Source organism: Lathyrus oleraceus, chromosome 6, assembly GCF_024323335.1.
Source record: "Lathyrus oleraceus cultivar Zhongwan6 chromosome 6, CAAS_Psat_ZW6_1.0, whole genome shotgun sequence".
In the NCBI taxonomy this organism is placed as follows: domain Eukaryota; kingdom Viridiplantae; phylum Streptophyta; class Magnoliopsida; order Fabales; family Fabaceae; genus Lathyrus; species Lathyrus oleraceus.
This window is the reverse complement of record NC_066584.1, coordinates 260,706,649-260,724,579: the sequence shown is the minus strand read 5'-3', so window position 1 is coordinate 260,724,579 and position 17,931 is coordinate 260,706,649.

Genomic DNA, 17,931 nt, shown 5'->3' with positions numbered 1-17,931 from the left:
TCAACCCACTTGGTGAAGTAATCAATTGCTACGAGAATAAATTTGTGTCCATTGGACGCTTTCGGCTCTATCATGCCAATCATGTCAATTCCCCACATGGAGAAAGGCCATGGTGATGAGATCACATTCAAAAGTGTCGGGGGAATATGAATCTTATCAGCATAAATCTGACACTTGTGGCATTTCTTCACAAATTTGCAACAGTCAGACTCCATTGTCAGCCAATAGTAGCCTGCTCTCAACATCTTTCTAGCCATGGCATGTCCATTGGAATGAGTACCAAATGAACCCTCATGGACCTCAGTCATCAACAGGTCTGCTTCGTGTCTATCCACGCATCTGAGCAGAACCATGTCAAAATTTCTTTTGTAAAGCACTTCACCATTGAGGTAGAAACTGCCTGACAATCTCCTCAAAGTCTTCCTATCTTTTACAGATGCCCCAGGCGGGTAAATCTGGCTCTGAAGGAAACACTTGATATCATAATACCACGACTTATCATCTTTTACTTCTTCTACTGCAAATACATGAGTTGGTCTGTCCAAGCGCATCACGATGATATTGGGGACTTCATTCCACAATTTAACCACAATCATTGAAGCAAGCGTAGCAAGAGCATCTGCCATCTGATTCTCATCTCGAGAAATATGATGGAAGTCAACCTCAATAAAGAACGTTGAAATCCTCCTTACATAATCTCTGTATGGAATGAGGCCAGGCTGATTCGTTTCCCATTCACCCTTAATCTGATTAACAACGAGGGCCGAATCCATATACATCAAGATGCTTGATCCTTAGATCAATACATTCCTCCAATCCCATAACACATGCCTCATACTCAGCCATATTATTCGTGCATTTGAAAGTTAGCCTTGCTGTAAAAGGAATATGCGCGCCCTGAGGAGTAATAATCACGGCCCCAATACCATTTCCATACTGATTTACAGCGCCATCAAACACCATACTCCATCTGGAACCAGGCTCTGGCCCTTCATCAAGTGTAGGCTCATCACAATCTTTTACTTTCAAATACAGAATTTCCTCATCCGGGAAGTCATACTGAACTGACTGATAATCTTCAATAGGCTGATGTGCCAAATGGTCAGCCAAGATACTACCTTTAATAGCCTTCTGAGCTCGATACTCAATATCATACTCAGATAACAACATCTGCCAACGGGCAATCCTCCCTGTTAAAGCAGGCTTCTCGAAGATGTACTTGATTGGATCCATTCTGGATATCAACCAAGTCGTATGATTTATCATATACTGGCGTAAGCGCTTAGCAGCCCAAGCCAAAGCACAACATGTCTTTTCAAGCATTGAGTATCGAGACTCACAATCAGTGAACTTCTTACTCAGGTAGTAAATAGCATACTCCTTCTTCCCTGATTCGTCTTGCTGACCAAGGACACAACCCATCGAGTCTTCAAGAACAGTCAGATACATGATCAAAGGTCTTCCCTCTACAGGCGGAGACAGAATCGGAGGCTCAGACAGATATTCTTTAATATTGTCGAAAGCTTTTTGGCAATCCTCGATCCAATCATGGGACTGATCTTTCTGGAGGAGATTGAATATAGGCGCACATGTGGCAGTCATGTGGGATATGAATCTGGAGATATAATTCAAGCGGCCAAGAAAACCTCGGACTTGCTTCTCAGTTTTGGGCGCAGGCATCTCTTGTATTGCTTTGACCTTTGTAGGATCAACCTCAATATCTCTTTCACTAACAATGAAGCCCAATAACTTGCCAGAACGGACTCCAAATGTACACTTGTTGGGATTCAGATGAAGCTTATATTTCCTCAAACGCTGGAAAAGCTTCAACAAATGCTCTACATGTTCAACTTCCGTTCTTGACTTAGCAATCATATCGTCAACATATACCTCAATCTCCTTGTGCATCATATCATGAAACAAGGTGGTCATAGCTCGTTGGTACGTGGCTCCGGCGTTCTTCAAACCGAAGGGCATCACTCGATAACAGAATATTCCCCAAGGTGTGATGAATGTTGTCTTCTCCATATCCTCGGGTGCCATTTTAATCTGATTATATCCGGAAAATCCATCCATAAACGAGAAGACTTTGAATTTAGCTGTATTATCTACCAACATATCAATATGTGGTAGAGGGAAATCATCTTTCGGACTAGCTTTATTCAAGTCTCTATAGTCCACACACATCCGGACTTTTCCATCTTTCTTAGGCACGGGCACAATATTGGCCACCCATTGAGGATATATAGAAGTCACCAGGAACCCCGCATCAATTTGCTTCTGAACTTCCTCTTTGATCTTCACTGCCATATCAGGACGAGTTCTTCTGAGCTTCTGCTTTATAGGCATGCACTCAGGCTTTAGAGGTAGGAAATGTTGCACAATATCAGTATCTAGACCAGGCATGTCTTCATATGACCAGGCAAAGACGTCAACATATTCTCGTAGCAACTTAATCAACCCCTTCTTAACAGATTCTTCCAGAAGTGCCCCAATCTTTACCTCTTTCACACAATCTTCAGACCCCAAGTTGACTGTTTCCAGATTCTCAAGATGAGGCTGAATGATCTTCTCTTCATGCTCAAGTAGCCGGGTGATCTCATCAGGAATCTCTTCAACATCATCTTCCTCTGCCTCAAATACAGGGAATTCAAAATTGGGAGATGGTGTTGGATCATTATGTTCAATGGGTTTAGAAATCAACCTGCATAATGATTTTGGATATGAAAAGATTTAGAATTCAAACAAGGCAAATAATTATGCAGATGAAAAGATTAATTTTATTCCATTTTTTTAGGGTTTTATGTGATCACCAATTTCATGCAAAAGCAAAAAGGGAAAATAAATGGAAAAACAAACATTTAACATGAATTTATTGAATGAAAATATCATTGTATTTATGCGTCATCAATGTCATCACTCCTCCTTTTGGCATGGGAGAAGGGTTTTTAAACAAAGTGATCATTACGTTGACTTATGGACAACTGTTGGAATATCCACAGCGACCCAATTGTTGCAGACCCCTCCAGGGATGATGAAGTTGCCAGAATCCTTTGTATCTTCTTCTAAAACGGCAGCAGCCTCCTCATCTAGACTAGTGTGGATGAAACCTCCACTCTTGAACAACCCTTGCTTGTTGAAAGTACCAGAAGAAAAACCTATGCCAGCCCGGGACTCGTTGTCTTCTAACTCAATCATTTTTCCTAAACTAGTGGTTGCACCACGCTCAATGGCCAGCTTTGCATCTTTGTAGGAAGCAAATGAAGGAGTTCTCTTCTCAATAGGCTCAGCAATAGATAACGCTTGGAAAGGAGTTCCAACTTCAACCTCAGCTTCTGGTGTAGGGTGGACGTCACGGCGTCTGCCTCGTGAATCCATGGTCTTGAAATATTGGCTCTAGTGTAGTACCGGTGAGTCAGCTTGTCTTCAAAATAAATGAAGGACACAGATTTAGACCACAGGGCAAGGGACCGGAAACAAAACCTGCTTATGCATATGATGCATGCAATGTTTGTGCATATGATTTATTTTTTATTTCAAAGGAACTTTAGAGTTTTATTTGCAAATTTTGGAAATATTAAGCATTTTATCACATATGGAAATATCTCATCAAATAATATTAGGGAAAAGAAGTGCAGGATCGTCAATCATATACAAGAGAAAAGGAAAATAATCATCCTATGGATCCCTAGAAACAATCATCTAAAGCTCAGGACACAGGAAGATAAGATGCGCGAAGCCTCTTCACCTCCTTCTCGTAGGCTGTCTCCATATCGGCCTTCTCTTTGGCGAGTCGATCATACCTCCTCTTCCAGAACTTAGAAGAATGAGGAAGTAGAGAAGTCCATACATCATCAGGGTCATCAATACCTGATGCTCAAGAAACTCAATCAACACATCCTTCTCCTTAATCTGCTGAAGCAACTCTTCACGTTCACGGATCCGTGAACGGTCTTCGTCTCTCAACTCCTCTACTCCTTGATTAGGGAGGGTTGAAGGCCCATCCATAATCATAGGTGTAGGTCTCGGATACTCGTAAGGCATGAGATACTCATACGCCCTCTTCCTAACCCAAACAGTGTAAGGCTCCAAAGCGATGCAATTCTTAGGACCCAGCTCTTTCCTTCCTTTCTTATGAATCTTGGGCCAAGCGCGGACCATCCTAGCTTTCAAGCCTTGGGGATCTTTACCATCCTGAAAGAATACACCCTCTAACAGAATGTTATTGGGTTTATCCTTTAAGGGGAACCCAAGCTGCCGACGTGCCAAAACAGGATTGTAGTTAATCCCACCACATGTACCAAGAAGAGGTACATTAGAGAATTTGCCACAAGAGTCAATAATCCGCACACCATCATACACACGGTTATACCAAGAGATATCATCATTAGTGAGAGACATAAGTCTCATGGACCACCGTAGACATTCCTTGTTCTCCTTGAAAGCGACCGTCTGAGGTAAGTGAGAAATAAACCACTTATACAACAGAGGCAAACAACACACAATGGCGCCACCACCCTTTGCATTCCTCATATGCGAAGAGAAGTAGGTATCGCCCAACAGGGTCGGAACGGGATTAAGAGTAGAGAAAATCCTAATAGCGTTCACGTCCACAAACTTGTCGATGTTGGGGAATAATACCAATCCATAGATGAGAAGTACAAATATGGCTTCAAAGGCATCCTCACTCATGGCCTTCCCATATATAGTGGCTTGAGCAATGAGGAACTCAGAAGGGAGACCTTGAATTCCACCTTTGGTAGTCATATGAGCACCAACTAGAGATTCATCTATGTGTAACATGTCTGCTATCTCTTGAGAAGTAGGAATACTCTCCAAGCCACTGAACGACAACTGGTCTAGAATAGGTATACCCACAAGGTAAGCATACTCCTCAAGGGTAGGCAAAAGCTGGAAATCCGGAAACGTGAAGCAACGGTACAAGGGATCATAAAACTGCACCAATACACTCACCAATCCTTCATCCACCTGAGTAGTCAGAAGAGGAAGAAGCTTCCCAAAACGAGCTTGAAACCCAAAGGATCTAATACATAGGATGTCAGATTCCTTAACTCTTTCAAGTCTAGTTGTCTGAAACTGTACTTCTTTGTATTCCTTCTTTGTCTTTCCATGTCTGAAAATTTTGCAAATAAACCCCTTAAGTTCCTTGAAAATTTTCTTATTATTTTATTAATATGAATGCAAATGGGTGCATGAATGCATGAATGCAACAATCACACTCAAGGATCAAGCAAAGCACACCAAACAAAGGTCATGGGATGGATCATGTTATCCTTAATATCAACCATCCATTTTGGTGGATTATGGTTTACACCTTATCAACACCCAAGTTCCATTGATATTAAGGATACCTGAACGGATCAACCATGAATCAAGGGTTTGTTGCAAGTCACGAGCATGGAGTTTAGGTTAAGAACCACCCAAAGGGAGTGTACTAAGGTTTAAACCTGCCAAACATGTTCTACAAAAGGTTCCCATAGTCATCATCCCATCTTTTGGATATTATCGGAGAAACGACTACTCGTATTCCAAAAATATTCTCAAGAGAGACTCTTATGAGTGTAGTATCGCGTAACAATCGTATCAAATCTTACACTTAAACGACTTTCGCACTACATCCTAAGAATAGGCCAAGATGGGCTTGGTAAACTAAGGTCCTTGGCTTCTAAGGTCTATATTGGAAAGAGTAATGTCTAACCACAACTACTTGTGTGACATTATTGATCCCAACATGACCTCCACCAAGTGAATGGGCTTGCAAGTCAACTTGCTAAGGAATAACTCCACACAAGTCGACAAGACTATGCCATTCTCCTATCCTAAGTGCACTCGAGTTCGGGTATAGAACTCATCTCACAAAGATCACCAAGCATACAAGGAATTAATATTCAAACAATTCAATCATTACATACAATACAGTAATCCCAAATTGCACAAAAATATGTCACCAAAAAAATATACAATACAATACAACAAATATGAAAAGTAGGCAAAACCCACTAGGATTGTCCCCAGCAGAGTCGCCACTTTTTTGTAGCGGGGTATTCGTTACCATTAGAGATATTGACTAAATCCAAGGTAAATCATACAAGTCGAGTCACCACCGTACTTCTATTTATCCAAAGGAATGGTTAGAAAGCGAACAAAAACCTAAAAGTTTTATCGAATCAAAAACTAGTAAAAATGTCAGAGATCTGGGTAAGGGGGTTGGTTATGCAATTGGAAGGTATTAGGCACCCAAAGCATCCTAGGTACTCCTAGGGAGCCCTTTTCACATTTGTTGCAAAGGTTGTTGTTTTTTTTTTGAAAATTTATTTATGCAAACATGATTGAAGGGATGAGAAAAGCGTGTATGTTTATCTAATGTACTACTTACTAAAAGAAGGGTCAAAAGAAAATGACTCGCACGGACGTCACATCCACTGCATACGTATCTCATCTGAATTTGAGAATCAGAGTCTTCGTAGCTCGGCTACCTATGGGTTAAAGAGGAGTGTGCTCGCTAAGACATCGCGTCTTATGCCTACGTATCTCATATGGGATGAAAATCAGAGCAAAACGTAGTTCGACTAACTACGGGGTTAAGGGTTTGGATTTGGGGCGAACGACGTTACTACGTAATCTACCGGATGCTCGACCTTTGGAGACTTATTCGCCTATAGTAGAAGGAGTAAACGTGTTCTTAGGAGAAGAAAAATCAATGAATTTGTTTGCGTTTTAGGAACGCTCAGGCAAAAGGGAAGTCCTAGACGAAGGAACCTGCATAAAGTAAACACACAAAACATTGCCTCCTATCGAGGTCTTCCAGCTAAGAAAGCGGTAAAAATACGGGAAAATGTAAAAGTACCACACGGGTAAAGATCCGAAGTAACAGTAATTAACGGAACAAGGAACCCAGAGATCTCTCAAGCTGGCACCATCAAAGAAAGTGAGTCAGTACAGGTAATCGGAATAAACCTCCAGGTGGTATCCCATAAATAAAGTGGAACACCAGGCAAACCATCTCTGCAAGAGTCATATGAGCCCTCACAAAACAAAACTCAACAAACAGGTTAGAGAAACAAGATAGGGTAATCAAGAGTTGCCCCCAAATCAAAATGTAACCACATGAATCATGCCATTAAAATTCACAAAAAAGCTCACAAAAAGCAACCAAGGATAGGAGGCCTAAACCTCTTGTCAAACACATGCATCAAAAGGGTATCAAATTCACCCATAATACCTCATACATTCAGAGCATTCAAATTAAAAGCATAAAGTAATGGGAATAAGGCAAACCTGACTGGAGAGATCAATGAAATTGAGTTGCCCGGTTGGGTTTGCAAAGCAACCTTAGGGTTTATATGAGAGGGAATTGGTTCTTTGCCGATGAGTTCCCTTTAGTCTCTGGAGGTTGCTCTGAACTCTGTTAGCTCTTCTCTCACCATCTTTTTCCTTGTCAGGGTAATAGGAATAAAATCAAATTTTGTTTCACTGAAACTCTGAATTTATAACCTGATTTTGTGGACCTGTGGGCTCAAATGAGAGAGGCCCAAGTCCAAAATTTTCCTGTTATATTTTATTTATTTATTTATTTTTTTCGTTTTTTTTTACACACGTGGGCTTCGCCTAGCGAGCATGACAGCTCATGAACAAACTTTTGCTCCTTCAAGATTAATGTTTTGACTGACGAATAGACCCCATTTGAACCTGTTGGAAGTATCTCAAGCCATTCCCTTTTGTTGACTGATCATCTAAATAGAACCCACAAAGTGTCTTGGATGATACTCAAGCTTCAAACAAAAGATGTTAGTGACACATTTTTGTGCTTTTGGTTAGTAAACAAAAGTAAGAGAAACAATGATGTATAATTCAAGCATGCTTGGTGATCTCAAACCAATCACAAGGAGTCCCACCCAAAGGCAAAGGGAACCAAGATGCTAAAGATCCTTGAGGCAATGCAAATGCAATGTTATGATGCCATGAGGGATCTTAGGGTCAAAATTGGGGTCTTACACCTAGGGTGTAATGAATGTGGTTTTCTCCATATCTTCGGGTGCCATCTTAATCTGATTATATCCGGAAAATCCATCCATAAACAAAAACACTTTGAATTTAGCAGTATTGTCTACCAACATATCAATGTGTGGCAGAGGGAAATCATCTTTCGGACTGGCTTTATTCAAATCTCTATAATTGACACACATGCGGACTTTTCCATCCTTCTTTGGCACATGCACAATGTTGGCCACTCATTGCGGATACTCAGCAGTTACAAGGAAACCGACATCAATCTGCTTCTGAACTTCCTCTTTGATCTTCACAGCCATATCAAGATGCTTTCTTCTCAACTTCTGCTTGACTGACGAGCATTCTGGCTTCAACGACAATCTATGCTCCACAATATCAGAATCCAACCCAGGCATGTCTTGATAGGACCAAGCAAACACATCTGGATATTCTCGAAGAAGATTAATCAACCCCTTCTTGGCATCTAGACATAGTCGAGACCCATCTTGACTTCCTTTACATCATCTTCGGAACCCAAGTTGACAAGCTCAATCTGTTCTTCAAATGGCTGAATAATCTTTTCATCTTGCTCAAGAAGACGAGACAGTTCATCACTCACTTCTACATCACTTTCCTCCTCGACCTCAAATGCAGGGAATTCAAAATTTGGAGAATGAGCAGGATCATTGTATTCAATGGGGTTAGGAACCATCCTGCATAATGATTTGATATTTTGATTTTAGAGAAGTGAATTTGTGACCAAATATTATGCAAATGGACAATTATATTGTTTATTTATGTTTTTTGTGATTACCATTTTCAGAAATAAGCAAAAAGTAAAAACAAAACATCAAAGATATGGATGAATAGAATTAATTTTATTGATGATCAAATTAAAATTCCCAATAATGTTTAATTCTCCCTTAGGCATAGGATAAGGATTTTAAAATGTAAAAATCAATTACTTAGATCGATGCAAAATAATAGGAATATCAACAGCAGTCCAATTGTTGCATGTCTGTCCATGCGTCACAAAGTTGGTGCAGTCTTCCTCTTCGTTGTCCTCTAGCACAGCAGCTACGTGTTGTTCATTCCCATGAATGAACCCTCCGCTACGGAAACTGAGTTGCATCTCTTCTGATCTATCTGTTGACGAACCCTTTAGGAACCCCAAACTAGTTCTTCCTTTGTTGTCGGCGACCTCTACCACGCGCCCCCACTGATCAACAAGACCTTCTTCCATAATCTTCTGCGCATCTTTCGGAGAGGACATAGGTGCCCCAACTCTCTTCTCAGCAAGATAAGGCTTGGAACGGAGTTCCAACCTCATCCTCAGCTTCTACATATGAAAAAGATGACATATGGCTGACCAACAGTGCTTTCTCACCTCCCACAATCACCAACTTGCCATTCTTGACAAACTTGACCTTCTGGTGCAGAGTGGAAGTAACAGCCCCTGGTTCATGATTCCATGGCCTTCCCAACAAACAGCTGTAGGCCGGGTGAATATCCATTACCTGGAAAGTAATATGAAAATCACTCGGACCTATCTTGACTGGAAGGTCCACTTCCCCAATGACAGTCTTGCGCAAGCCATCGAAGGCTTTGACAATTATTTGCACACTTTAAATTTCTTCCAAATTTGGCTATGTCATGTTCAAGCTTGCATGGGCATGTACAGGCCCATGAATCAATGCACTAAGGTCCAAATTCAACTGTGCTGAAGTCTGAATCGAGCTTGATTGGCAAGGCAATGTGAAATGATCATTTGAAGTTTTGATTTTACCAATTGATGCAGGCCTATTAACAGCATGCACAGCCTTAGTAAACCTCATCCAAAATGAATGAATTAGGACTCTTTGGAAAGCTTAGATCAAGAGTAATAACTCTTATGTTGAACACTTTTCCATTTGTAACTTGGATCATGGTGAATTTTGAGGTGGAAGTTTGGAAATTTCAACATGTTGAAAAATTTTCTAAGTGCCAAGTCATATACTTTGATATTCCACCTTGCTTAACTTTTTATGTGAGATCCAAATGAGAAAAATGCCTTCATAAAAGTTGTAGATATTTCAAATAACTTAAAAATGGTCACCAATTTGAAATCATTTGGATTTATAATGAGAGAGTTATGCATTTTTTAAGTTAAGGAAAATCACTTGTTCAATGGTATTGGTCCAAAATGACCTATAATGTATCCTTATATCACATGCTCATGAAAGTTGATTTAGCTCTCACTCCAAACATAAACGTTGAAGTAGACATCTTGAACTTGATTTTTAAACTTGGAAATATTTCATCTCATACAAAGTGAGCAAGTTATGACCTTGGGAAGTTGGCTTTCAAATTAGGGTTTAGACAAAATGACCTATAATGTTTCAACATATAAAGTGATTTTCCAAGCAAACGTAGCTCTAGACCTCAACATGAAAGTTGTTTGTAATGTCATTTATAGTAACTTTGATCTTGGGATCAGTTTCATATGATGAAAATTGTAGGAGATAGGGTCTAGGGAGACCCAGTTTTAATCAGATGAATTCATCTGGCCAACCAACTTGCTAACTTACAATTCTATTGACTTTTTAGGCTCATGGTAGATAACATATGCATAAGATGATGAATTTTGAAGTGTCCCTTGAGAAATTTGATCAATTGATAAGGAAGCTTGTTGGAGAAGTTACTCAAGATACCTAGACAAACTAGGGTTTCCAAGGCAAACCAACTCCAAACTCTTGAAGAAATATTGATTAAAATAACATGAAAAGATCATTGGGACCCATATATGATTCTTAGAGACATTGTGGATCACTCCTTGGTTGTGCTCTTAGCAATGAGGGTTTTAAACCCTAGATATGAACTTGATAGATCAATGGGGATCATGCCCTACCTACAAAAGAGTAGACAAATGCAAAGACATATTTTTGGTATTTTGGTTAGAAAAATGATAATATACAAGTATGTTACCATTACATGGTGCTTGGTGATCTCTCCCAAAACAAACCCAATGAAAAAAAGGGGTAAGGAGGATGCCAATTTGTGATCCCAATGCTAGTGCATATGATGAAATTGCATGAGGGATCTTAGGGTCAAAATTAGGGTCTTACAGTCACGTGATTGCTAGTGGTGGTATATTAGTTGATCTGTCGAAGGTTGGCCATATGTTGAAGTGGGAGACTCCGAAGTCTGTTACTGAGATCAAAAGTTTTTTGGGTTTGGCTGGTTACTATAGGAGGTTTATTAAAGGATTTTTGAAGTTAGAATTGCCTTTGACTTAGTTGACTTGAAAAGGGCAAGCGTGTATGTTGGATGATCGGTGTGAAGAGTGTTTGCAAGAGCTCAAGAGGAAACTAACGTCAGCGTCAATTTTGATTTTGCCAAGTCTGAGTGAATCTTCTGTTGTGTATTATGATGCTTCAATGATGGGTTTAGGCAGTGTGCTTATGCAGAATCTCCAGGTGAGAGCTTATGCTTCGAGACATCTGAAGGTTAATGAGAGGAATAATCCTACCCATGATTTAGAGTTGGCACCTATGATGTTTGTGCTCAAAGTTTGGAGGCATTATCTGTATGTCTCTAGATTTTATACAATGATCATAAGAGCTTCAAGTATTTCTTCGATCAGAAGGAACCGAATATGAGGAAAAGGAGGTGGCTTGATTTTGTGAAGGATTGTGATTTTGGTTTAAGTTACCATCCCGGTAAGGATAATCTGGTATAAGATGCACTAAGTGGGAAGTCCTTGCATGTATCGACATTGATGGTTCGAGAATTTGATATGATCGAGCAGTTTCAAAATCTTAGGTTGGTATGTGAAATGACTCATAACAATATGAAGTTGGGTATGCTAAAGCTGACTAGTGGTATTCTTGAGGAGGTCAGAGAAGGTCAGAAATATGACTTGAGATTGATTGACTGATTGGTGTTGATCAATCAACGTAAAGAGGAAGATTTCATAATTGATGAGAATGGTGTCATGAGATTCAGTGACCGAGCGTGTGTGCCATATGTGTCAGAGCTTAAGAAGAGTATCCTTGAGGAAGGCCATAGGAGTGGTTTGAATATTCATCCCGATGCTACTAAAATGTATCAAGATTTGAAGAAGGATGTTACCGAGTTTATCTATTCTTGTTTGACTTGTCAGGAGTCGAAGATTGAGCATTATAAGCCGCAAAAGTTGATGTGACCGTTGAGTATTCCGAAGTGGAAATGGGACAAAATTTCTATGGATTTTGTGATATGATTTCCTAAGACTTATAAAGGAAGTGATATGATTTGGGTTGTGACAGATAGGTTGAATAAATAGGCTCATTTCATTCCAATAAAGATCGGTTACTATAGGCCAATACTTTTGGTACTTGTATCGAACTATTTATTAATAATAAAAGGTTTTTTCTTTATTACGTTTGTTTAATAAAGTCCCTAGAATAGCTAGTCCATTTAATGTATCAAGTGTGACTTGATCATGAGACCACATTAAACATAAGGACACTATTCTTAAAGTATCCGTAGTCGAGCTTTATTGTGAAGTGGGATAACACTAAAGCATTAAGACTATTATGTATATAGGCTGATGATCACATCTCATGGATCATGGATAAGGAGTTATCAAGTCTTAAACATAGGTATGAATATTAAGAGTAATATTTATACCGGATTGACCCGCTATGAGAATACTATATAGAATGTTATGCAAAGTGTCATAAGTTATTCTCATGGTGATAATGGTGTATACCACTCTTCGACCTGAAACCACTATGGACCCTGGATGTAGAGTCGAGTGCTTTATTACTGATCAAACGTTGTCCGTAACTGGATAACCATAAAGATAGTTGATGGGTACTCCACGAAGCATGCTAAGGGACATGAGTGACCTAGATGGAATTTGCCCATCCTGCATAACAGGATAAATGTCTATGGGCCCAATATTGAACTGGACAAGGATGACACGGTCTATGCCTTGTGTTCAATATAGACATAAGGGCAAAAGGGTAATTATGCACATAAGTATTATCACAGAAGGTTTGTCAGATCACATGACATTTTCGTGTCTTGGGTAGCAGTGATGTGTTGCTAGATACCGCTCACTGTTTATTATGTTAAATACGTGATTTAATATAATTGCCAACGCCGCAAAAACCTACAGGGTCACACACAAAGGACGGATTGATGAGAGATAGAGTAACTAAGGAACACTGTAAGGTAAGGTGCACTTAAGTGAGTTGTAGAACATCGTAAGGTACGATGTACTTGAGTAGAATACGAAATATGGTAAGGTACCATGGGCTTAAGTGATTTTGGGCATATTATAAGATATGGGCCAAAATACACTTAAGTGGGCTTTTAGCCTGAAGCCCACACAAGTGGTTCTATAAATAGAACCCTTGTGCAGAAGCATTCATTTTACGGTTGCATTATTTTCGTTTTCTCTCTCTCACTCAAAGCCTTCATTCGTACCAGCTAGCACTGAGATTGAAGGAATCCGTTCGTGTGGACTGAGTAGAGACGTTGTCATCGTTCAACGTTCGTGATCGCTCCGTGGATCTGCATCAAAGGTTTCGATCGTCACAAGAGATCTGCACCAAAGGTTTCAATCATCACAAGAGGTAAATATTCTATCACTGATCATGACCATTCGTAAGGATCTCTAAAGGAGAAAAATTTAATTTTCGCTGCGTTTTGGACCGCAATTCTCCTTCAATGGTATCAGAGCCACTTACGAAACCATGAATCGGATAATTGTTTATTTTCTGTATTAATATGATTAAAAGACAAAATGAATCAATTAATTAAACGGGTAATTAAATTTGGCATCATGAGTGTACGAGTTGGATGATTGATGTTGACTATGCTTCGGAACCGACATTAGTATGGTGAAGCAGCGATACATCGATCGTCCATAGGTTACGCAATTGAGACCGATCAACTTATATATGATATAAGTAATCCTAATGCAAAGTACGGTATATATGATATACTATTTCTGTTTCGTTCATTCAAACACTAAATGATTGTTTTCCTTTGAGCGATCAATGGTCATTTACTTCGGAGTCTGACATTAGTATGGTGAAGCAATGACCTATTGATCAATCATACTGAATCAACAATCGAGGTGTGTTTGACGTTCTGAAATTGGCACATTAGGGTTGGTGACGACGCAAGGGTTGTGCCGTCAAGAAGTTGTGAATTAAGGGCTTGTTGGACTTATGACGATCGTAACAATCTGGACGTGATGATCGTCACGTGCTTTGTGACGGTCGTCACATTCACAGATCCAAAATTCTAGTCGTTTCTGGTTTTGGCCGCGTGATGTTCGTCATGGGCCTGTGACGGTCGTAACATGCTTGTGACGGTCGTCACACTCACAGAGTCAGAATTCTCGGGGTTTCTATTTTGTGACTGCGCAAGAGTTGTGTTGATACAAAATGATGTCCATTTCGAATGAATTGTTCATTAAAAATTTTGGACAGGGGCGTTGCCCCTCTAACCCCGCAAGGAACCCCCGGCTAACTTTGCGTAGTGTGATCGGTCGCTGAAATTTAATTTGGTTTTGATTAATTAAAGGAATTAAAAATAATAATAATAATGTGTTTATTATTATTGCCTTGTGGTGATCAGTTATGGCCTTAGTTATCCTTTATTTTGTTTTGGGTTTTAAAATACGACCTGCGTGTCGTGCCTCTCCTTTTAATCACTTAATGTAACTTCTTTTCTTATCTCAATCTCTCGTATGTAAAACGAGTTTCTTCTGTAATGTAATGATATGAAGAAAGAGAAGAATTCAATATCAAAGAAGGACAACCTTGAAGATCTTGCTTAGAGAAGCTTAGAGAAGAATTCAATATCAAAGGAGGACAACCTTGAAGATCTTGCTTGGAGAAGCTTAGATCGTTATTAGGTTAGCTTAGGTTCTCTCATTGGCTTGGGAGAACAATTGCGCTAGGGGCCATAACTGTTTCATTATGTATGTTGATGCATGTGATTGTATGTTGATGCATGTGAGAGACGATTTATATGATAAATAAGCCGGCGAGATCAAAATAATTGCAATTCCCTCAAACTAAATATTAAGTTTATGCTTTCCAAGTTTTAGCAATTATCAAGACTAGTATCGGATAATGTAGGTTTCGCCTACGCGAGGTGCATGTTCTATATTAGTAAGGTGCGATGGGATAATTGTAATATCCAACTGCTAAAACAATGGGTCAAACTTAACTAAACAAATTATAATGATATTATATATGTTTGCTTTCCAAGTTTTAGCACTCATCAAGACTAGTATCGGATAATGTAGGTTTCGCCTACGCGAGGTGCATGTTCTATATTAGTAAGGTGCGATGGGATAATTGTAATATCCAACTGCTAAAACAATGGGTCAAACTTAACTATAATAATATTATATATGTTTAGAAGCAAGAGTTGGGAATGATCCATATGATGGATTGGAATAAGGAGTTATTCACCCAACTGAAATTGTCGAGAGTTGTATGAGATACAATTGGAAGGAGTTCCTACCTAAATAACCTAGTTTTGTGTAATCCGCCTAAGATGACTTAGAACAAAGTGAAATATGGATCTCGACCCACTAGAAAATCTTCCAACGGGATTTTCCGAATCAAATGATGAGGGTCATTTATTTTGAGTAAAATAGTGGGAGCATATTTAATTAAAGGCCTAATTAAATATGTCAATGATACTTATATTTTCATTAATTCTCATGTAGATTACCATGACAACAAACACCTCTAACAACATTTTGCGATCAATCCTTGACAAGGAAAAATTATCTGGGACAAATTTTCTGGATTGGCACCGAAACCTGAGGATTGTCCTCAAACATGATAAAAAGTTGTATGTCTTGGAGAAACCTGTTCCTGAAGAGGAACCTCCTAGTTCTGCACCTAAGGAAGAAAGAGATGCTTATAAGAAGCATGTCGATGATGCCAATGAAACTGCTTGTCTCATGCTAGCTACCATGAACTCAGAATTGCAAAAGCAACATGAGAACATGACAGCGTTCGATGTGATCGAACACCTGAAGATGCTCTATCAAGAGCAAGCAAGGTATGAGAGGTTTGAAATTTCAAAAGCTCTTTTTCAAAGCAAGTTAGCTGATGGAGCCCCTGTAAGTCCCCATGTGCTCAAGATGATTGGGTATGTGGAAAATCTTGAAAGGTTGGGTTTTCCCCTCGGAAACGAACTTGCGACTGATGTGATCTTGCAATCGTTGCCAGATGGATTCAATCAATTTGTCCTAAATTTTAATATGAATGATATGGACAAATCTCTTCCTGAACTGCTAGCCATGTTAAGAACTGCTGAGCAGAATCTGAAGATAAAAGGGAAGTCCATTCTGATGACCGGGAATGGAAAGAGACAGAACAAAAGGCCCACCAAGCAGGGTGATAAAGGGAAAGGCAAGGAAGTTGCAAAACCCAGACCCACTGTTGCTTTGAAGCCTAGTAGAGGCATAACAAAGGCCGGCACCTGCTTCCATTGCGGTAAGACCGGACACTGGAAGAGAAACTGCCCAAAGTACCTGGAAGATGTGAAGAATGGAGTAGAGACTTCAACTTCAGGTATTTTTGTTATTAAAATAAATTTATCTACTTCTGCATCATGGGTATTAGATACTGGATGCGATTCTCACATTTGTACAAATGTGCAGGGGCTGAAAAGGAGTAGAGATTTGGAAAAAGGTGAAGTTGACCTACGAGTTGGCAATGGAGCAAAGGTTGCTGCTTTAGCCGTAGGAACTTATGTATTGACTTTACCTAGTGGTTTAATAATTCAGTTAGAGAACTGTTATTATGTACCTGCAATTAGCACGAATATTATTTTCATTTCTTGTTTGGACAAGTTTGGTTTTTCATTTATAATAAAGAACAATTGTTGCTCAATTTATTTGAATGATATATTCTATGCTACTGCACAAATGAGCAATGGACTATATATCCTTGATCTCGAAATGCCTATTTATAACATTAATACTAAAAGAGTGAAACCTAACGAGTTAAAACCAACTAGGTAAGAATATTAAAACTCTTCGATCAGATTGAGGTGGTGAGTATTTAAGCCTAGAGTTTGATGACCATCTGAAAGAGTGTGGGATCCTATCCCAACTTACTCCTCCTGGAACACCCCAATGGAATGGTGTATCTGAGAGAAGAAATCAAACCCTCTTAGACATGGTCCGATCCATGATGAGTCACGCCGATCTTCCAAACTCCTTTTGGGGACATGCACTATTGATAGCAGCTTACACACTTAACCGTGTTCCATCCAAAAAGGTTGAGAAGACACCATATGAGATATGGAGTGGTAAGAAACCACATATGTCTTACATGAAGATTTAGGGTTGCGAAGTTTATATGAAACGACAAGTTTCAACTCAGCTTGAGCCCAAATCTGACAAATGCTTATTTGTGGGGTATCCTAAAGAAACAAGAGGGTATTACTTCTACAATCCTTCTGAGGGCAAAGTGTTTGTCGCTCGAACTGGAGTTTTCCTAGAAAAGGATTTTATTTCCAAAGGAATCAGTGGGAGGAAAGTAGAGCTTGAAGAAATTCAAGAATCACAAAGCATTAATACACCTATGGAGGAATTAGAGTAGGAAACACAAGTAGTTGTGTAAGAGCAACCTGCTCAAGTAGAACAATACCAACGTAGGTCAGGCAGGATACGTCACCTACCTGAGAGATATGTACATCTTATAACTGATCAAGGTGATGTATCACTCATGGATCAAGAACAAATATGAGCCTTGTGTCTACAAGAAGGTTAGTGGGAGCATGATCGTTTTCCTGGTATTATATGTAGATGACATATTACTCATTGGAAATGATGCCCCTACCATGCAACAAGTAAAGTCTTGGTTGGGGAAATGCTTTTCTATGAAGGACCTAGGTGAATCAGCCTATATA